This window comes from Prionailurus viverrinus, chromosome D2 (assembly GCF_022837055.1).
Source record: "Prionailurus viverrinus isolate Anna chromosome D2, UM_Priviv_1.0, whole genome shotgun sequence".
Classification (NCBI taxonomy): Eukaryota; Metazoa; Chordata; class Mammalia; order Carnivora; family Felidae; genus Prionailurus; species Prionailurus viverrinus.
In genome coordinates this window covers 27,589,698-27,613,855 of record NC_062571.1, presented here as the reverse complement: position 1 = coordinate 27,613,855, position 24,158 = coordinate 27,589,698, and the positions used below count along the sequence as shown (strand labels likewise).

The window sequence follows — 24,158 nt, the reverse complement described above, 5'->3', positions numbered from 1 at the left end:
TGGCTCCCACCAATTATCTTTGAATGACATTAATTATTTCTCAGGTTTCAACAGATTTTTGCCACTCTATATCTGATGAATTAGCACAATACATATTAATTTTTAAAATAGCATATGATTATTTTCTACTGCTTTCCCTTCACAATGTAAATGTAAATCTTACTAACTTTTCTCAATTATCAACACAGAAAGCCAATTAAAGTAACAGTAAATGAGAGAGGAAAATAACAAACAAAAAAGAAGTAAGAAACAAAAAAAATAAATAGAAGAAAAGAAATTTTCATTGTGTGTTAATGCATATTGAAGCTGACCTAAATCTTGTAAGAATAAAAATAGTGCAATGCATTACCTAATGAAGACTGTTATTTATTTGTTTTGGTCATATATACCACTTTATTAATTATGCAATTGAGTTCTGTGCATAAAGCTAGCGTCAGTGTTCCTGTAATTTTCAGGGAAGGAAAACTGACAAATTGTGCGGCAAAGTAACAAGGGAGATGGACGGATTACTACAGAAACAAAATTACTTTAGACCCAGGGTTTTGATCCTTGGGTTTGCCATTCCAGAAAATGGATTTGATATCTCTGGAGCAAGCTTATACCAGCCCCAAATCATGAGATTCACAAGAGACTGACATATAAAGTACAAGTTCCATTTGTTGGTTACAAGGAGAAAAGTAATTCTGACAAACAGGTTGGGATCCTCATGACGGCAGGACTGATGCCTCCCCATAGTCACATCTACCTAGGAAGAAAAGAGATAAGGTTGCTTCCAGAACATGAAATCAGAGAGGGAAGATGAGTAGGTTATAATTCATAGAATCATTGATCCGTAATAGTCAATTCAGTCATTTTTTGCCCAAGAGTACCCCTGCTTATGAACTAAATTATGATTTTTTTTGCATTTAGATAAAAAGCATATCTCAAAAAAGTTCCAAAGTAATATCATGCAGAACATGTTAGAATAGATTTAAAAATTGTACAATATCCATCCAATGAAATATTTATGGCATTGAGAACGATCGAGTAGATATGTGTAAAATAACAGATAAATGTCAAAAAAAAATCCAATGTTGGGCTGCTGGGTGGCTCAGTCAGTTACACAGCCGACTCTTGATTTTGGCTCAGGTCATAATCTTGTGGTTCATGAGATTGAGCCCTGCCCTGTGAGCATGGAGCCTGCTTGGAATCTCTCTCTCCTTCTCTCTCTGCCCCTCCCCTCTCACATGCTCGCTTTCTCTAAAAATAAATTAAAAAATAAAACTTGAAAATAATTTTCAGTGTTGAGTGAAAAAAGCAAAAGGTAATAATCCATTTAGTATAATATTAGTGATACAAAATTCAACACATACAAAATGTAACAGTATTATATTTAAAAACACTCATTTATAGTAATACTATTTTTAATACTTTTATCATTTATATTCATTTATTTTTTGAGAGATACAGAGACAGCATGAGCAAGGGAGGGGCAGAGAGAGCGAGACAGAGGGAGAGTGAACCCCAAGCAGGTCGATGTGGGGCTGAACTCACAAAACCATGAGATCATGACCTGAGCTGAAACCAAAAGTTGACACTTGAACTGACTGAGCCACCCAGGTGCCCCAGTAATACTATTTTTAAAAGCAGAAGAGTCATAAGCACAAAATTCAGAAATGCACTTGATATTAGAGGAAAGACAGTAGGATTCAAAGGGCACTTGAGTATTGAGAGCTACTTTTTCAGCTCATTTGATTTTCAGATCCGTTAGTTTTGTATGTAGATATTTGTTGGTTATTAATATATCCACATATGAAACCATATATTATATCGTATATCCAAGATGATTCTTGGTTGAGATTACATAGGTAGATAAATTCAAAAGGTGGCAAGTACAACTACAGTTCAGTTGACATTCTGGCCACTTGTATTACAATCAGGCTAGTTTTATTCAATGCCATAAACCACAAATTGGAAAAACAATAGCTTTCATCTTTGATTTTATTTTCTTCAGTAGTTTCATTTCAAACGGAGACTGATGAATTTCCTTTTCGTTCTCAATAATTTTTCTTGCCTTTTACTTGTTTCCCATCTCCCAAAATGGAACCCTACTTTGTAAAAATTCAGAAACAAAATTTATCAAGCATTAGCTTTTTTTTTTTTTTAACATTGGGATGAACATTTTAATCTGACAGTAGCACATAATACCATACAGGCAGTACTTCTAGCTCCAAGAGTCCCCTTCCAGTTTATAAGGAAGTTATCAAAAATAACCAGATTTGCTAGACCCTGGTCCCCTGCCCCTGGAAGGGACAGGGAACGGAATGGGCAAAGCACTGAGGTCTGCTTTCTTGTCACTCATAGATCCAGTTCTGAGCTCAGCTTTTGTAATCTACCAGCTCCTCAGGCTGAAACCGCAAGCCAATCTCCTTCTCTGTAATCTCCATGGAATTGCTGCATGGATAAGCTTCTCCTGCCAGCTTGGATGCACAAGTTTCAACAGATGATGCTAGGCATGGAGCCCACAGGATTGGTCTCCCTGAGCATCACTCAGCCTGTCTCTGCCACATCCAGCCCCTCTAAGATCATGGCAACCACAGGTCCTGATTGCATGGACTTCACCAGGCCAGCAAAGAATGGTCAGTTCTTTAGGTCAATGCAGTGTTCCTTAAAAAGCCTGAATTAATCTCATAGCAATGAAATGGAATCCTTTTTGCTGAAAACGCTTGATCTCCCCAACAAAGCTGTGCTGGACCCCATTGGGCTTGATGGCAATGAAGGTGTGTTCGCTGTTGGCCGTGACCCCTCTAGCTGCTCTGGCTGCAACCAATGGCAACACTTAATGTTAGCTTTTGATGTCACATATCATCTTCATGTCCTCTACTGGACCATCAAAATAACTGAAAAATTGCAGGCTCTAAAGTGGCCACGTAATTAAGACCAAATAATCACGGCTTTGATCTGCCTGGCCTCATGAATTCAGAACCGATGTGGACTTGGATGCCTAGCCCATATCCACATGGATAATGATGATAAAATGCCCTTTTTGTAATCTACTCCTACCATGAAGTACATATGAGCCCTGAGGAAAGGAGATATTGTGAGAGTGGATCCTTGGATACACACAAAAAATACCTCAACTAACTTAGATTAAATTACTTTCTTCTGGTGGAATAACAGCCTGAATTACAAATGAATTTTAGTTAATCAAAATGAAAAAAAAAAAAGAGAGAATGTCTCTTAAAAGCTGAGGTTTTGCTGGGTTCCTGGGTGGCTCAGTCGATTAAATGTCGGACTTCGGCACAGGTCATGATCTCACAGACACTGAGCTCCAGCCCTGCTTCGGGCTCTGTGCTGACAGCTCAGGGCCTGGAGCCTGCTTTGGATTGTCTCCCGCTGTCTCTGCCATTCCCCTGCTCATGCTTGCTCACCCTCTCTCAAAAATAAACTTTAAACAACTTTTTTTTTTTTAAAGAACTGAAGTTTTGCTTAGGAAAATTTATGCCCAATAAAGATACTTGAGGCATAGAAAATTTGTTTGTTACGCTTTTCATCCATAAACAAAGCCTGATAATAATTTCCTTTTCCATTTGTTTTGAAGATTAATAAGAAAAACCAAATTCTAACTGTTTGGGCTAGCTAGTGACTTCTGCTTAATCCACACAAAGCCATTCACAGATAGAATATGACTATTGGATGTGTTTGCATTATAGGTTTTGCCATAACAAAATTGAGGGTGAGACCTGTGTGATATAGCTAATATCTCCAAAGTTCTTGGGCTAAGGCATATTTCTGAGCTTCTCCTGTCCCTGATTATCAACTGGGCATATAGTCACTCCCAAATTCCATAGCATTTTTGTGATCAGTTTTTGACCCAGGGACTTCAGTTATTATCTGTTTACAAATTTGTTTCACATTTAGTTCATGGAATACTGGAAAACAACAGTAGTATTATTTTAAATTAATGCCAACATCAGTTTAAGATCTATAAATTTTGTGAAGTATTTTCTGATTAAAATGTACTGAAAGAGCTAGCTGGTTTATTCTCCTCCAAATTACTCTTGCCATAAGCACAGACACACTGAAAACCATGAAATTTCAACTGTATTTTGTAGGGAAAGACATATACTTAGTTTGTCACTAGAATACAAAGAAGGCCAGAGTGACTATAGCAAAATGAGAGAAAGGAGAATTAGGTCCAAAAATGGGGCCAAAGTGGAGTGGTCATATCCCATGAAGATGTGTAACCTACGCATAGTTTAAATTGTAAAATGAGGTAAAACATGCTAGAATATTTACACTGAGAAATGTGATCAACTTATTCAAGGATCACCCTGGCTGCTAGGTGAAGAATTGAAAATGGAGTGCAGTGCAAATTGATGATGCTACTAAATTTATAATGCTGAATATTCTAGAAATATAGAATCTTCTACCAAAAGAATTATGATTTGGTCTACCAATATGTTAAAAAACAATATAGTATTGATACAAAAATTGATAGATGAGTTGATGATTTAAAGGTCCTTGGGGCAAAAGTTGACAGAGAAAACAGTGGAAAAGAATGACAGCTCAGAAATTGACCAATGTGTACATTTTATATGTATATATATATATATATATATATATATATGCATAAGTTTTAAAATACCCAAATTAATTAAATTCAGTAATAGTCAAACATTGCTGAAAATTTGGGCCACCTGCATGGCTCAGTCTGTTGACCATCCGGATCTTAATTTTGGCTCAGGTCATGATCCCACGGCCATGGGATTAAACCCAAGTCAGGCTCCATGCTGAGCGGGGAGCCTTCTTAAGATTCTCTTCCTCTCCCTCTCTCTCTCTCCCTCTGTACTTCTCTGTGGCTCATACTTTCTCTCTCTCTAAAATAAAATTAAAAAAAAAAAGCACAAAACATTGTCAAAAAATTAAGAAATAATATAAAAAATGTCATTCACATCTTATATCTGAACTTATAGTTTAAAAAATATAAAGAAAAAGATGTGTCTATATATGGAATTTTGTGAAGGAAAGTATTTCCTAAACATACTAAAATTCTTTTAAAGCGACATAGATTTTCAAAGATTATAAAAACACAAAGTCAAAAGTAAAATTAAATGATATATGTACAATAGCAAAACAGTTAGACAACCATGAAAAAGAATTAGTATCTTTTTTAAGGAAAATTGTCTTATCAAACACAAATGCAAATGGTAATACATCTACAGAAAAGAAGTCCAAGATCATCAAAAGAAAGGAAGATCAGTAAGAATATAAAAATTCCAAATCGTTGTTTATTAAATGTATGCAGATGAAATGAAAACAAATACTATGTGATCATGAGGTGTCAAATTTTCTCTTTTCTAAATATTTTTAAGACAGAGAGAAAGTCCGCATGTGTGTACACACGCGCGCACGCACGGGGAGGGCTGGGTGGAGGGGACAGAGGATCTGAAGCAGGCTCTGTGCTGACAGCAGAGAGCCAGACACAAGGCTGAACTCAGAAACAGTGACATCATGACCTGAGCCTAAGTTGGGCACTCAACCAACTGAGCCACCCAGAGGCTCCTCAAATTTTCAAAATGCTTGTTCTCTCATAAACTGCTAGTGAGAATACTGACTGATAAAAGATTCTTTAAAGAACAATTAGAATTTTAAAATTATGTATTTTTTACTGTAATTACATTTCTACAAATTACGCTGTAAAAATAGAGGATATGTTTAAGGATGTCCCCCAAACAATATTATATTGAGGCATTGGAAATAAACAAGTTATTTAAATAAAGTATGGCAGGACAGGATTAAATAATGTGTAACCAATATTATGGATATTTTCAAAAGCTATTCATGATGCACACTACTTTCTTGAATGCAATGTTACCTAAAATTCGGGATGTAAAATGATTGCAACCACATTAAAATCACGCATGTGCTTAGATGTGGCAATGAGGGCAGAATGTCTATAATCATGGCATTAAAGGCATTTGCTCTGCCCTCAAATTAGGAAGGTCTGGATCAGGGTTCTGAAACCTGCCAGCTGTGTTACCTTAAGTAATTCACTCTCTGTGACCTTGGCAATATTAATATGTGCCTAAGCTTGGCTTTACAGAAAATGGAATAATAGTAATATATGGCACTTTGTGAAAATTTATTTCATGATATCATGAAAAGAGAGGAAAAGAGAGCCAATAGCAGTGTTTTACATTTTATATATGATTTCCATTTTGTACGTAAGAAACATTTCTGTTTCCACCAAAAAAATTTACAAAATTTGAATATTTACTATATTTTGGAAGCCTTTTTCTACCCCTTTCATCATATCCCTTACAGTTGCTCCCTACAAGCAGCTGTTCTCCTTAAATTCATGTCGAGCATTCTTTTGAGCTGTATTAACTGCTTTTGAACTTTATGCATTTGTGAAAATACCATAAAGTTTCAAACATAATTCGCTTCCTTTTCTTAATATCACATTTTCAGGATTCATCATGGTTGACACGCGTGGCTTGTTGATTTATTTTCACTGTACATACTATTCATTGAATGAATGTATGATTATTCATATAATCATTCTGTTATTGATGACATTAGGCTGTTTCCACTTTTTTTAGATATTACAACAAACATTCTTATATATGTCTTCTATGCACCCATGCCAGATTATCTATAGATGTCTATAGAATTGAAATTGTTGGGTTGTACACACACACACACACACACACACACCTTAAAGGAGAGGTGTACAAAACAATATGAGGCTCCTTACACTATTCAAAACAGAGATAGTTTTGTAGAGAGGGAGCTTTGTCTGTAATGCCGAGAACTTAAAATTAACACATCCCCACTAGAAAATGGTATGTTCTAACAATGCTTTTGTAGAACCCAAATGTTCTATCTGGCTGACACATTTCGCATTTGAGGTTACTGATGTGATAGTATCTCCTCTCGTGGGTACTATTTTCCCCGCCCATATCCATGCTTTAGGCATGAAGTGAAAGAAACAGTGATTTCTCAAATAGCAAATGTTTCAGGCAAGCCATTTTCTTTGTTTAAGCGTAACATCATCAATTCATTATCAGCATTATTGTTGACGATATATACTCTATTAGTTTATAAAACCTAACCAGGTATCAATAGCTCAACCACCATCAGCATTTCCTTGACTGCTTTATGGTATGGATTGAGTGGGCTGTGTATTAATTCCAGTTTTGTTTTAATGATACAGAGAGACGTGCTCAGGCTTTTAAATTACTGCAGCAATGCAGCTGGAAAAATTAAAGCAATTTCACCTCGAACCGAGGTAAACAAATCATTTTCACCCCCTCTTTTCAGCTTTCATTCCTTCAAAAAGGTATAGGACAGCAGCCTTTCTTTACAGCATATTACAACATTAATTATTCTCTGGATAAAAATAAGGAATAAAGAATACAGTGGGTGAGGTATTTTTAACTGGATTTGAACATGGATAATTAACAGGCAAGAAACGATGTTTCTGCTCGTAACTAATTTTTTATTATAATTTCTTTTGTTGGAAAATGTGCAAAACTTTGGTTTCTCTCAATCTCTGAATGGCTCCCATCTATTCTAAAGCTGAGAGAAAAATCTGTGAAATGTTTAGAAAAACTTCCTAAATATTAGTGTCTTTGGACACTAATGTGTTCATTGTGAAAAGAAGGGGGGGAATCACATAAAAGCGATTCCAACTAAAAATAGCTATGCTATGTTGGTTTAGCTGAATTATAGCCAGGAGAAAATTTTAACAGGAGAAGGGATGAGAACAATAGTCATCATTCCAGACTCTAAAAAAAGGACAGAGTAGTATCCTGGTATAAGCTGTAAAAATTTGTATGATTTTTACAAATCTTTTTTTTTTTTTTCAAATGGATACTGCTGAAATAAGTCTAGGTTTGCCTTGAACATGCAGGGGCACACACTCTGAAGTCTTTCCCTTATTTACCAGGGTGACCATGAGTCACCATGACTTGGACTGTCTGAGACCGTCCTAAGGGACAACCTTGGTGAGGATGGAGAAGGGATAGTTGAGGACAATTGACCTAACTAAATAAGGTAACTAAAACAAGGCAATGCACTTTTCTATATTAGACATCAACCTGTCTGAATGTATGAGAAGATCTAAGTAATGATCGTATCTAAATTGATTTTAATTTTTCTCATGTAACAAGAACTGAAAAGTATTTCATCTGGGGCCAATATGGTGGTTTGAGAATGTGGTCAGTGGCACAGTACTGTCAAAACTTCCACTCAGTCATCTTGGGATGGTGGTTTATATCCTCCATCTTGTCACCTCATGGTTACATAACAGCTGCTTTACCACCACCATCTTCATTTTAGGAAAAAGTGAAAGGGCATGCCAGTGAGAGGCCCTTCTCTAACAAAGGACTTTCCTAGAAGGCTCTTCCAATGACTTCTACTCTCATCTTATTTTTCACAAGATTATATTAGAGCAGACGTCTTTGTGCCCACCTTTTGAAAGAACTATTACAATTGTGAAATAAGATGTACTGAATCATGTTGGTAAACAGATCTTTTTTCATGAATTAAAAAAAAAAATTATAACCAAACTCCTACATGCAGAGGGCACAATATAGTTGCCAAGCTGGGGGTGGAGGAAAAGGGGAAATGCTGGTCAAAGGGTAAAACATTTAGTTATAAGGTGAATAACTTTCAGGGATCTAATATAAAGTCAGATGACTATACTTAACCATACTGTATCATACACTCGCAAGTTGCTACGAGAGTAAATCTTAAATATCTCATCATTAGAAAAAAAGGTTATTGTGTGAGTTGATGCAATTACAACTGTTGTAATCATTTCACAACATTTAAGTGCATCAATTCAGCACATTTTGTACACTTTAAATTTATGCAATATTATATATCTCATAAACACTGAAAAAAAGGAAACTACTCAAAAACTGAGAGGGGCACGTGGGTGGCTCAGTCAGTTAAGCATCTGACACTTGATTTCCACTAAGGTCATGAAAGATCTCATGGTCCTGAGATTGAGGCTGGCATTGGGCTCTGTGTTGGGTGTGGAGCCTGCTTGAGATTCTCTCTCTTCTTCTTCTGCCCCTCCCCTCTCTCAAGAGAGGGAGAGAGAGAGAGAGAGAGAGAGAGCAAAGTTATGATTAATTTTATTTGTCCACCTAGTAGGTGTTTTTTGGATGACATTAATGTTTAATTTGGTGAACTCTGAGTATAGCAGATTGTTCTCCATAGTGTGGATGGGCCTCATCCAATCAGTTGAAGTCTTGCATGTAACAAAACGGCCAGCCTCCCAATTCTCCAGAAAACAGCTGGTTGACTTCATCAGTTCTCCTAGATCTCCGGTCTGCTCACTCACACTGTGTATTTTGTACTCATTAACCTGTGTAATCATATGATCCAATTACTTACAATAAATCTCCTATTTAGGCATGTATTGTATTGTTTCTGTTTCTCTGGAGAACTGGAATAATATGAGAGTCATATGAATGGAGTCAATGAATGGGGCTCCACATGCATGGAGCTTTATGTCTTCTCCAAGCTCTTCCATTCCTATGATGATATTTTTTCTTGCCCTTGATCGGTATTTTACATTCTTCTTCATACAGATTTTCTGCTTTTCTTCTTAAATTTATTCTTAAATACTTGAAACTGTCTTGTTTTCCATCCATCGTAACTCCTGATTATTATTTACAATCATGCAGGCTCTTTTTTTTTGCATATTAATTTCATACCTAGCTACTTCACAAAATTATCTCACTTTTTGTACTAATTTTACATATAATTATTTTTAGAATTTCAAGCGTACAAAAATATTGAAAACTAATGATAATTTTATGCCAACTTTTTAAAATGTTTACCCATTATGTTGTCTCTTTCTTAATTGCTTGACTAGTACCTGCGGTATAATAGTATCCTTGTCCTTGACATTAAAAGAAATATTTCTCAAATGTGATATAATATTTTAAAATAACAAGTAAAATAGTAAGCTTTTGCAGGTTGAAGCCACCTTTTGTCTTCATATTTCTAGCCTACCAAAATCACCACTATGACTACAAATATAATGGTATACAATAAGTATAAAAATATAACTTTTAGTGAAATAAATGACAAAAACCATGAGGTCCATTTAGCAACCCCTTTCTACCATCACACTTTATAATCGCATCAATATCCTCAAGACATCTGACTGCCAGTTACCTTGTTTCAAAGTGGGCAGAATTTCCTCTCTTGCTCATTTAGTGTTACAGTTTTGCAGAGGAGATCTCAAAGATCACATCTTGTGCTCTCAAGGTCAGAGAGTATTTCTGTTAAATAGTTCTTTCTGTGATCATGTTATTACTTACACATGTGCCAGGTGAATGGTGGAGGTTTAGACCTCTCAATATACTGCCACTATTCCCTGCATCACAAATTCCATCCTCTTCAACAACCAGCCACCCGAAGTGGCCTTATTGGCGTATCTACTTCTTTCTCCCCAAAGAACATGTTCTTTTAGCAGCGGCTCCAAACCCTCCATTGCAAGGAAATTGGATGTACTACTCTTCTATTTTTCATAGTTTTATGCACAATTATTGTGTCCCTCTGAAATTCATATGTTGAAGCACTAATCTCCAAAGTGGTGATATAGGATGTGGAGCCTTTGGGAAGTAATTAAGTTTTTATGCCATCACTAGGGTGGAGCCTTTAGAAAAAGAGAAGAAAATACCGGGATTTCCTTTCTCCAGCACGTGAGGCTATAGAAGAAGGTGACCATCAGCATCCGCAATATGGAAAGAGGGCCTTCACCTTGAATCAAATCAACTGGCACCTGGATGTCAAACTTCCTAGCCTCTGGAAGTGTGAGAAAAAATTGTGTATTGTTGAAGCCAGCCAGTCTATGGTATTTTGGTAACAGCAACCCAAACTGACAGACGCATATGTTCTCAGATTTTTCTGAAACCAGAGGTGAAGTTAAGCTAGGAAATCTTGCCAAAATACATACAGCATTCCATTTATTATATTTTTGTTACACAGATGGCACACAGAGGCTCAGGGATTAAGTAAACTCTGAAAAATCAATCACATAGCTGGTAAGTGTTAGAGCCGTGATTCATACCCAGAACTGTCTGAAGCCAAAGCACTTGTTCTTTCTAGTATACTACATTCTTTGTAAAAACTGGAATATAGCTGGGGCACCAGGGTGGCCTAGTTGGTTAAGCGATTGACTCTTGATTTTGGTTCAGGTCACGAACGCATGGTTTCATGGGTTCGAGCCCTGCCATTGGGCTCTGAACGCTGACCACGCACAGAACCTGTTTGGGATTTTCTCTCTCCCTCTCTCTCTCTCTCTCTGCCTCTCCCCCACTTGCGCTTTTTCTCTCAAAAAATAACAAACTGAAATAGAGCCAAAAATATAAATAATGTTGCCATTAAATTGTATAAAATCAATAACAATGAATCAAATTACATGTCATCATAGAAAACTAGCACATTGGAGCTACACACTTATCTATGGAGTTTGGCACTAGGGTGGACAGACTATCTTATCTTAAAGAAGAGAGAATACTGTAAGAAATATTTTGAGAGATTTCAAATACATAAAAATAGAGAAAGAATGCAATAGAGCCTTTCTCCTCCGTGGACACATCATCCAGTTTCAACAACTACTATCCCATGGCCATCCCATACCATCTTCTCCCTGGCAAGGTATTATGTTTCAGTAGATCCTAGGCTTCCATTCCATTTCACCTGAGAATAGTTCAGTAGTATCAATAAAAGATTAGACTTTAACAACAACATAAAAATGATACCATAACCATATCCTTAAAAACACACTAAACAATTATCACTAATAGTCAGTGAAGATTCAAGTTTCCCCGGAAATCTCAAAAATGGATTCTTTGAATCAGGATCTAATTAAGATTTTCTCACTTTAAATATTTTTTAATCTCATTTTTACTCCCTACCTTTTTGTTTTCCCTGTACTTTTTTGTTGTTGTCATTAAGAAACCATGTTGTCATTACATTATTTTGTTGGGGTTTACAAAATTGTGACATATTAATTCAACTATTTTTCTTAATTTATTATATGAATATTTTTTGTAAAAAAAAAATCTCCCTTAACTATTTGAACACCCTGAGGTCAGAGGTCATACAACACAGATAGGGTAAAAATTCGACTTTTCCTCCCATAAGTACTATTTTTTAGGAAAGTAGCCAACGAGGTGTTTTTTTTGTTTGTTTGTTTTTGTTTTTTGTTTTTTGTCTTGATCTGCAAACTATTACAAATACTTAGATTTAAATGTAATTGATACAATTCACTCTAAGACTATTACTTTCACTGCTTCCTAAGTAGTCCTATTTTTGGCCAATAGTAGTCTCTTTACCTTTGTTCCTGGACCCTCAGTCGATTTTCATAACTACTTTGCATTCTGATCCACCATGTTATGGGAATCAGGCTTATCCTGCGTGCTTCCCCCATTCTTGGAATCAGCCATTTTTTTCATACATCTTTGTAATTTTTATTGGGAAGTAGTTTTTCAGATACCGTAGTCTGGTTTATGGGCGTTCTTTGCTACTATTTGTGTTTGTTTTGGAGAAAATTTACCCTAAATTCATACTTATATCTCAAGATTAAATTTGGGAGAATAGGGTTTTGTATTTGATATGTTTAATTTAGTTTGCAACTATTTTCTCTAATGATGATAATATTGCATCGAATTATGAAATTTATGATAATTAGTGAAACAATATATGACATAATAACTGAAACATTTAAAATTTAATTATGTAAAGAGACGTTAATAAAGTGAAAGATAAAGATAATATGAAATGTCATAAAAATCCCAACAGCAGTGTGTATTCCTGTGTGTGTGTCTGCATGCGTGTGCATGTGAAATAATTAAAACATTTGTTTGGAAGTACAAAGGATTTTAAATAGCTAAGCAAATGTTTAAGAAAGAAAAAAAAAACTTTTTTCCAGTTATTTGTTCTTAAAATAGTGCATAATAGGAGGAGTACAAATTACTATTTTGTAAAATCATTTGAAATATTCTTTTCTGGGATTTTTTGCCATCTTCATACACAGGATATTTATTTCATTTTCGCTTTAATTTTAAAATTCAATTAATTTTTTGAAATATATATTAATTTTTATATCTGTATTTGACTTTGAGGTCATAAATGTTCCACATAATTTTATCTATCCATACATATATGTATTTACAAGTTATAAAGTCAACTTCACAAATTAAGGTATAGTTAGAGAAATATAGGCTCTCTTTGGCTTCTACTGTTTTTCCTATTTTTTTCCTTTCTCTTTTTTTTAATAACCATGGGCACAATATTTCTTTTAATTTTTTTTTAATGTTTTTTTTTTTGAGAGAGAGAGAGAGAGAGACAGAGCGTCAGCGGGGGAGAAGCAGAGAGGAAGACACAGAATCTGAAGCAGACTCCAGGCTCTGAGCTGTCAGCTCAAACCCATGGGGCTCAAACCCATGAACCATGAGATCATGATCTGAGCCAAAGTTGGACATCTAACCGACTGAGCCACCCAGGCACACCTCTTTGGTTTTCTTACAATATATTTTGGAGATTACTCCATAGAATTTGGATAGCACTATGTTTACACTGTTTCTTACTGGCAAACATTTATGCTACTTGTGGTCTTTTTGGTAGCACAGAAAAACTACAATGGAGAGCTTTCTGGAAAAGTCTTTCCAACTTTTTCTGGGTATATCTACAGGAGAGATTTCTTATATGTGGGATCACTGTATCAAAGCTTGAATGTATAGGTAATTTTCTTAGGTACTGTGTGATTCACTTTCATGGGTGCTGTGTGATTTTGCATTCCTCACAGCAATCTGTAGAGTGTCTATTCTCCATAGGAACATAAATATGTTTTCAAGTTTTGTGATTTCTGCCAATGTGATACATACATATCTCTTCATAGTTTATTTTGAAATTCTTTTCAAGTACAGTTGAGCATCTTTTATGTGATCAGGAGTCACTTCACTTATATTTATTTGTGACCACTCTGATTACATGTATGTAACATTTATAACTATATTGGGTAGATGATAGAAAGTGATGAATGGATAAGTGGATACATAGACAAAAAGTTATTAACTATTACAAATTTAATTATTTTTCTTTAGTTATTATTTTATTTGCTTATGATGCTCCTGTCTGCAATGCTTTTTTTCAGCATCACTAAGCCCAAATTATCACTTCTTTCTTTTTGATATCTAAATTTTAACTCATAATTATAAAACTTTCTTTATATAAAAGTAATACAGCATTCAATTTATATTTTCTCTAGCATTTGTATGGATATAATTTATACCTATAAAATTGCACGCTAAGTGAAATAAGCCATACAGAGAAAGACAGATACCATATGGTTTCACTCTTATGTGGATCCTGAGAAACTTAACAGGAACCAATGGGGGAGGGGAAGGAAAAAAAAAAAAAGAGGTTAGAATGGGAGAGAGCCAAAGCATAAGAGACTGTTAAAAACTGAGAACAAACTGAGGGTTGATGGGGGGTGGGAGGGAGGAGAGGGTGGGTGATGGGTATTGAGGAGGGCACCTTTTGGGATGAGCACTGGGTGTTGTATGGAAACCAATTTGTCAATAAATTTCATAAAAAAATAAAAAAAAATTGCACACTATTTTAAATGTATAATCTGATGAGTTTTGACAAATGAAACGCTTAACCACTATTCCACTTGACATTATAACCATTCCATCATTCCAGAAAGCTCCACTGCAGCATTTTACAATCTCTCAACCATTTTATACTATAGGCAACCACCTAACCACATTTTATCTAGACTGATGTCTTTGGTATTCATCAGTGATGAGAGTATCTGACATTCTTTTAAAATATTGTTGACAATAAACATTTCTATTCCCAACTAATGGTTATTGTAAATAAAGATTTATTGAAATTCACATGAAATACTTGTATGAAAAATACTTTCTTTCTCTTGGGAAAACACCTAGGCGTGGAATTGGTAGCTCCCATGATAAGTGCTTTAGCTATGCACAACTTTCCAAACTTCATTTCCAAAGTGTTTGTACCATTTTATAGTTTGAGCAGCAATGCAAGAGAATCTTAAATGTTTCACATCCTCACCAATACCTGATATTGTCAATCTTCCTAAATGTAGCCCATGCAGTGAGTTTTTAGTGATATATCAAAGTGTTTAAAATCTCCACTTCTCTGATTACAAATTATGTTAAGCTTACTTCAAAGAGCTTATTGGATATTCATAAATCTTCAATGAAATGTCTTCTCAAGTCTTTTTCACTCGTCTGAAAGCTTGTTGATTTTACTATTGAGTTATTGGAGTTATTTATATATTATGTTTAAAATTCTATTGTTTGGTATATGAACTATGAATGTATTTTCCTAGTCTGTGACTTGCTCTTTTTCTTTTTTATAGTATTTTTTGAGGAGTAGATTTAAATTTCAATGTAATTTACTTTTCTTTTAGGTCTACAATATATTCCAAGTGTTTGTTGCTGTTGCTGTTGTTTTTGAGCATGGTGTTAGGCAGGGGTCAAGCTTAGTGTCTTTCCATAGATATATATCCAGTTGTTCAGCGTCATGTATTGAAAATACTAAACATTAAATATTTAATGACATTGTGCCAATCTTCTTTGTTGAAGATTAAATGACTACATATGTGTGGGTCTATTTCTTTATGTTCTGTTCTTTTGATCACATGTTTTTAATTACTCTATGTCTTGAAGTAAAGTAGTTTAAGTTCTCCATCTTTACTCTTCCCTATTTTATATCCTTTGCATTTCCAAGTGCGTTTTTTAATTACCGCCCAAATTTTTAGATGTGTGCAAGTGCACGCACACCAACACACACGTGTACCTTTACACAACCACTGGGATTTTGATGGCACTTTCTTTGTATCCTTACTGAGGAGAATGCATCTCTCAAATCCTTGAGTCTTCTAATCACTGAACATATTATGTGTGTATATTTTATTTGGATCTTCTTCAAATTCTTTTAGTAATATTTTGTTTTTCTTAGTGTAGGAATACTGAATATTCTTTATTAAATTTGTTCCTGAGTATCTTATGTTAAACATTTTTTAAATTATTTTCCAATAATGGTATATCATCTCAATTTTTGCTGCTGACCCACAGAAATATCATTGAATTTTGTAAATTACCTTATATCCTGAGGTTTTCTTTAATTTAGTTATTGTCCCATCAACTAAGTCAGTGAATTTCATCCCTGAGGAAATCTTCTCCTACATAGTTATATCCATATATCTCAAGTGCAGAAAAGATCCAGAGAGGAATATTTGGTTGGAAAGAAAATAATATTTAAGGAATTTTATTTATTTATTTTTCTTATCTGAGTATCATTGAAACACAATGTTACGTTAGTTTCAGGTGTGCGATATAGTGATTCAACTTCTCTATACATTAAGCTATGGTCATCACAAGTGCAGCTACCATCTGTCACCATACAATGCTATGATATTATCACTGCCCATATTCCTTGTGCTGTGCCTTTTATTCTTGTGTTGTGTTCATTTTGTAACTGGAAATCTTAGAAAAGAATACAGGCAGTAATTTCCCTGACATTGGCTATAGCAACGTTTTTCTGGATATGTCTCCTGAGGCAAGAGAAACAAAAACAAAAATAAACTCTTGGGACTATGTCAAAGTTAAAAGCTTTTGCATAACAAAGGAAACTATCAGCAAAACATAAAGGCAACCTGCTGAATGGGAGAAGATATTTGCAAATGATGTATCTGGTGAGGCGTTAATATCCAAAATACATAAAGAACTTATACAACTCAACACACACACACACACACACACACACACACACACACAAATATGATTAAAAAATGAGCAGAGGACCTGATGGACATTTTTCCAGAGAAGATATGCAGATGGCCAAACAGACACATGAAAAGATGCTCAACATTATTAATCATCATAGAAATGCAAATCAAAACCACAATGAAATATCACTTTATATCTGTAAGCATGACTAAAACCAGAATGAAAAGAAATAATAAGTGTCGGTGAGGATTTGGAAAAAAGGAACCCTCATGCGCTGTTGATAGGAATGTAAGTTGTTATAGCCACTTTGGAAAACAGTAAAGAATTTTTTTTAAGTTTATTTATTTTGAAAGAGAAAGAGAGATGGGGGAGGGGCAGAGAGAGATTGAGAGGGAGAATCTTAGGCAGGATTCATGCCCACTGCAGAGCCCGACTCAGAGCTGAATGTGGGGCTCAATCTCACCACCATGAGAGCATGACCCGAGCTGAAATCAAGAGTCAGACACACACTGATTGAGTCACCCAGGCACCTCAAAACTGTATGGAATTTTAAATAGGTTATTGTTTCAATATAAAATTGAGGTTAGTAATAAAATGTCTATATATTTCCAAGGACATGAATTGAAAAAAATTTGATAAACATGAAGCTAGAAGAAATATTTGACATTGTATAACAGATAACATATTTTACTTATCATTGCTGGTATTACACTGAAAATTTTGGATCTACTCTTACGCATCATTTTATTTTTTAAGTACATTTAAATAGCTCCAAATTTTAGCCATTTTAAGAGAGTGAACGTTCTACATAGTATTCATTGCAAAATGGAGATATTTATTTGGTAACTCCTTTTTAATTTTTTTAATTTCATTTTGGTAAGAACATTTAACATGAGATCTGCCCTTTTAGCACATTTTATAAATCTTTTCTTTTTAATGTTTATTTATTCAGAGAGAGAGCAAGAGTGGGGGAGGGGCAGAGAAAGAGGGGGACAGGATTCCAGGTGGACCCTATGCTGACAGCAGAGAGCAGGATGCCATTCTCAAACCCACAAACCATGATATTATAACCTGAGCCAAAGTCAGATGTTTAACTGACTGAGCCACCCAGGTGCCCCTGCCCTTTACCACATTTTTAAGTATACAATAAGTGTTATTGACTGTAGGTACAATGTTGTACAGAAGATCTTTAGAGTTGATTTATCTTGTTATAACTGAAACTGTATACCTGTCATTAGCAACTTCCCACATCCCCCTCCCCCCACCTCTGGTAACTAACATCACACTATTTGAGTCTATGCATTTGCCTATGGTAGATACCTCTTACAAGGGGAATCCACATTATTTTTCTTTCTAAGACTGGCTGATTTCACCTAGCATAATGTTTTCTTTTTTTTTTCTTTCAATGTTTATTTTTGAGAAACAGAGACAGAGCATGAGTCAGGGAGGGGCAGAGAGAGGGGGAGACACAGAATCTGAAGCAGCCTCCAGGCTCTGAGTTGTCAGCACAGAGCTCTATGTAGGACTCAAACCCACAAACCGCAAGATCATGACCTGAGCCACCCAGGTGCCCCTAACATAATGTTTTCAAGATGGCTCCATACTGTCACAATGGTAGGATTTCCTTTTTATTTTTTTAGGTTGAATAATGTTCTATTATATGTATATGCTGCATTTTCTTTCTCCTTTCATCCATCGATGGATATTTAGGTTGTTTCCACATCTTGGCCATTGTGAATAGTACTACAGTGAACATGGAAGTGCTAATATCCCTTTAAATTGTTTGGATAAATGCCCAGAAGTAGGATTATTGAATCATATGGTAGCTTTATTTTTTATTTTTTTGAGGAAGCTCCATATTGTTTTCCTTAGTGACTATACCATTTTGGATTCCTACCAATAAGGTGTAGAGGATTCCAATTTCCTTACATTCTAGTGCACACTTGTCTTTCATGTTTTTTTGTTTGATAGTAGCCCTCCTAACAGGGTGAGGTGATATCTCATTGTGGTTTTGATATCCATTTCCTTGATGATTATGTTGAGCAGATTTTCTTATACCTGTTTGTTTTCTATGGAGAAATACCTATTCAAATTCCTTGCCCATTTTAAAATCGGGTTAGCAGGGTTTTTTGTTGTTGTTGTTTGTTTTGTGCGTGTATGTGTGAGCATGTTGTTTTTTTTTTTTTGTGGGGTTTTTTTTTGCCATGGAGTTTATTTGATAACTCAGATTTTTTTTTCTTTTTTTTTCATTTTTGCATATATATTTTGCATACAGTAATCATATACACTGTTGTTTTTATCATTAAGATTCTTCCCAATTTTCTTTCTTGGATTTTTACTCTCTAAAGAGAGACTGATGCTTTTTTTTTTTTTTGAGAGACTGACACATTCATAACTTCAGTCTTTTAGTAAGTGCATAAACTTCATAAACCCTGGGTATAGCATTGAAAACCTGCCTAAGGGATCACTGGGGAGGTAGGAAGGATTTCTGAATTCTCTAATGCTAACAGATTTTACGCACTTTATCACCATATACTGTGATGTTTTCTACAAGAAAATGAAATAGTTTTAAATCATGTTTTGAAAAGATTACCAACTCACATTTTGGAGAGCATGCTCTGATTCCTTCAGTAAGTCATCTGGGCATCTGTGAAATAAAGAATTTGAACTGAATGATTGAGAATTCATCTGTACAGTTTTGTGATTGCTTAACTTCTTTCAGAGATAGAAATTTAAAAGCTGCTGTTATCTTATTGTAATTAACAAAACAGAATACGGTGGAGTCAGCCATTCCACACAGTGGATTACCATCACACATCACTTGGGTCAACTAACCAAGGCTTTATTTTGCTTTTTAAATGCTATCTCATTGGGTAAATAAACTTGAAATTACAAAATGTGTTTATAATTAAAGGATCTTAGCCAATTCAAAGATAAGCAAGTCCCAATATATGCCTTTACACAATTTCTATGTGTTTTTAAATTATTTGGTTTCATACATATATTTATGCTATTCTATATTAATCTTTATTTTTCCAGTTCTGGACTAAAATCTGCACCTCTTACTGTTCTCCCTTTTCTGTTATTACTATCACATATATCCCAGGCAACACTGAAGAAAACTTTACTCCAATTTTACCTTCTTTTAAAAAAAAATTAATGCTTTTTAGTATTTATTTTTGAGAGAGAGAGAGAGAGACAGAGAGAGAGAGAGAGAGCATGAGCAGGGGAGGGGTAGAGAGAGAGAGGGAGACACAGAATCTGAAGCAGGGTCAGGATGTGAGCTGTCAGCACAGAGTCCGACGTGGGGCTTGAACCCGCAAACCATAGGATCATGACCTGAGCCAAAGTCAGATGCTCAACCGACTGAGCCATTCAGGTGCCCCAATTTTACCTTCTTTTAATGCACATCCAGTTAATCATGATATCCTAGAGCTTCTGCTACTAGAAGCTGATACCATCCAGTTTTTATCTTTATTAAATGAAATTTAAAATAATTATGATAGCATGATCAGCTCAGATCTATGTAAATTTACCTTTACAACTTTCTTCAAAACACTCTCCTGATTTGCCACACATACCTAATTTCTCTTCCTTAATGTGTCTTTCTCTCTACCCATCACATGCCCACCTGCATTTATTCAGATATTTTCTTTTATACTTGATATATATTCCATTGTTTTCTATTTAAAACAGTCAGTAAGGGATACCCACTTCTTACACCACCTCCTTCTTTATTGACATCCATTAGTTAAAGATAATCTTCTCTCTTCTAAGGTCTTTGACACTTTGTTTGCTATTTATTCACTAGTTAATTTTTTCATGTATTTATTTGTTGACTTGTGCTTGTTTTGTCCATCTGGGACATAGAAACATGCCACATTTTTCCTCTACCTGTGTAATTTCATTATCTCACTTAAGTTTCTCAGTGATATTGAAAAATTGGTCCTATTATTATCATTTAGAAGATTAGCTAAATGAGGCTTGGGAAAGTTAACTAAATTGTGAATGGTGATATCACTAGTATAACCACAATGGCGAGAACTTAAAGTCAAGTCCTTATGCATTCTGCATATTGTTTCTGTTGCTGTAATTTCCAACAAGGCTTCATTATAAAGAAGCCTTTTCATTGAGATTGTTTTTTCTAAATGAAATTCCTCAAGAATTGTGATCCCCAGGAAAGCCTCATGAGCTGCGCCTTGAGGAGGATTCATCTCATCAGTCTACCAAATACCCAGCATAATACTATGTCTTTGGGAAGATGTAAGAGCCGCATTTTAGACTTTTCAATTTAACTAGGAATATTTGACAAACACTGATAAAAATGAAACATATCACATCTATCCCTCAGTCCAACGATTCTGATATTTTCTTCTGCCAATGGATAAAGGCCATTAATAGAAATATATTGAATAAAAATCATTAATAGAAATATACTTTTATTAATTTTATGGAAAAATAGAATACATCTCATCCTAAACAAAAAATAAGTCAAACAATTATTACAAATAAAAAATATCAGCAGAACTAAAAAAAGTAAGTATGTATAAGTAAAGAGCCATTTGAACATGAACATATAGTTTGTGCATAATATGGAATATGATAGCATTATGCTATAATCACCAGCAAGGAAGAAAGAAGCTGACAGTGTGTGATGGGTGGTGGACAAGAGATATGAAAGAATCATTTGTAAGAAAGTGCAATCATATTTTTTCTCAAGTTCATTAATTTTTTCAATTTTTTAGGACCTTTGGTTATACTTAATATGTACTTAATATGCCCCTTTGAAACAGCACACCTGTATCCCTTGGATAAATACCTAGTAGTGCATGCTAGGAATTTACCCAAGGGATACAGGAGTTCTGATGCACAAGGGCACTTGTACCTCAATGTTTATAGCAGCACTCTCAACAATAGCCAAATGATGGAAAGAGCCTAAATGTCCATCAACTGATGAATGGATAAAGAAATTGTGGTTTATATACACAATGGAGTACTACGTGGCAATGAGAAAGAATGAAATATGGCCCTTTGTAGCAACGTGGATGGAACTGGAGAGTGTGATGCTAAGTGAATTAAGCCATACAGAGAAAGACAGACACCATATGTTTTCACTCTTATGTGGATCCTGAGAAACTTAACAGAAGTCCATGGGGAAGGGGAAGGAAAAAAAAGAGGTTAGAGTGGGAGAGAACCAAAGCATAAGAGACTCTTAAAAACTGAGAATAAACTGAGGGCTGATGGGGGGTGGGAGGGAGGGGAAGGTGGGTGATGGGTATTGAGGCACCTGTTGGGATGAGCACTGGGTGTTGTATGGAAACCAATTAGACAATAAATTTCATATATTTAAAAAAAAATACCTAGTAGTGCAATTACTGGGTCACCAGGTAGTTCTACTTTTAACTTTTTGAGAAACCTCCATACTGTTTTCCAGAGCGGCTGCACCAGTTTGCTTTCCCATCAACAGTGTAAGAGGGTTCCCCTTTCTTCACATACTTGTCAACATCTATTTTTTACTGTGTTGTTAATAAAAATGACATTTTTAAAAAATTAAAAGTTTAGAGATTGAGTTAACAAAAGAAAAATTTACTTAAATATTTCTGGGTGTACTTTCATTAAATCACATTATTTTTAATATTATTAAAATTGTTTTCACTAACAGGCTGCAATGAAAAAGGTATAAAGAGATTCCATTACCTAAATGTCCCCAAACATTATAACATGGAAGTGTAATTGTGAGGGGTCCTTTGAACCAGTAGGGTGCTTTTACTTGTGAAGTTATCATTAGTATGAAGACAACAATGTCAATTTTCCTTTCGATTCTTTTATTTTCTCTTATTTCCAAACCTTCTTTAAAGGCAAAGATTTATATGACAGATATCGTGAGTTACCTCACAATTTTCTTATGAACTAACATGGATAATTGCCAATTCTATAAAGAAACATCAACCAAAAAATCTTAAGGTAACATTTTAAATAATTAAATTACTACCTACTCCCTCACAAATTAAACTGAAGTTAATTTTCTTGAAAACTGTGTCCCACTGATGATTCAGTGAAAAATGTTTTGTTAAAAACAAAAAAAGAAAAAAGCTCACACACCAGATAAGTTTTAAAAAAATTTTCCTTTCTCCTTTTGCTCTATGGTCCATTTCGTTATATTAAAAGTTCCTGCACATTCTCCTCCAGAGAAACCTGTTATGCTTTTTTAATTCGATATTTCCCAAATTCACCATGAAAGTATCACAAACTTACCATAAAACTACTTAACGATATTTCACAGAAATACTATGCTCTTCAGAAAAAGCTTTGGTAAAGAGGAACGAGGGACTGTCTTTCCTTAAAAAAAAAAAAAAAGCCCTAAGAATAATTTTGTTCATGGTAGATTATTTGGAAATTTGCACATTAAGATTTCAGAATAACTTTTATGTATCAAAACTGTAGAACTCTGATAGTCCATCAGGAGTCAAAACACAGATCATGCAGCCACCATTGGTTTTGCAAATAAAGTTCTCCTGGAACACAGACACACATTTGTTTGTGTATTTCACAGTACCACTCTAGAGATGAATTACACAAACGTACAAAATGTACTAACTAGTGCTTTACAGGAAAAGTTTGCCCACCATCGATCCTAAATTTTTAACAATCGACTGGAAGACGAGTTTGTGATGATACTTTAAAAGTTAAGACACACACTTAAAGCACGGGCCATGCAAGTTCTGCAGAGGTGGACCCAAAGAGATTTTTATGTAGACCCAAGATACGACCCAGAAGAAAAGTTCTGAGACCTAACATCTTCACCACTCTCGATCACAGATAATTACACACAGCCGTGATAATTTTCAAATGGGGAAATTTCAGATGCAAGTATCATCAATTGTCCCCAGCAGCCATTAAAAATTTCCAGTAATGCAATTGTAAAATATCTAATTTAAATTGTAGTGGGTGTTACTCTTACTGAGCAATAACATCATCCATCCTGACCTTTTCAAATATAAATGTCATTTGTGTGGCTGTAAATCATGACAAATGAGATGTAACATTAGCTATATCGCTTAGGCATCTTGGTAGGAGATTGTTAGCCTTGTTTCAAAAGGTCATCTTGTATTTTTTTCTAAAAATATGACATTTGTTTGGTCTTTATGATGTAAGTCTAAATAAATGTTTATTAAGTCTATCTATCAAGAAGCTTATCATGAAATAGCTTCTTAGCTCATCCAATCAGATTATATTTTTCCTGGAAAGGAAACTGCACAGATTTCTAAGGGAAATGAGACAATGGATAAAAATATAAAGATAAGCTCTTCTAATATAACAGTGGCCCCCAAATGAGCTATTAGATGTCTAATAGGAGGCCTTTGCCACATACAAACC

The 24,158-nt window shown here is 34.9% G+C and overlaps 1 pseudogene; it reads right to left on the bottom strand.

The window, feature by feature from the left end:
* Nucleotides 1–2,333: 2,333 nt before the first annotated feature.
* LOC125147585 (nucleoside diphosphate kinase A-like) overlaps nucleotides 2,334–24,158 on the bottom strand; it is a 32,283-nt pseudogene continuing 10,458 nt past the window's right edge.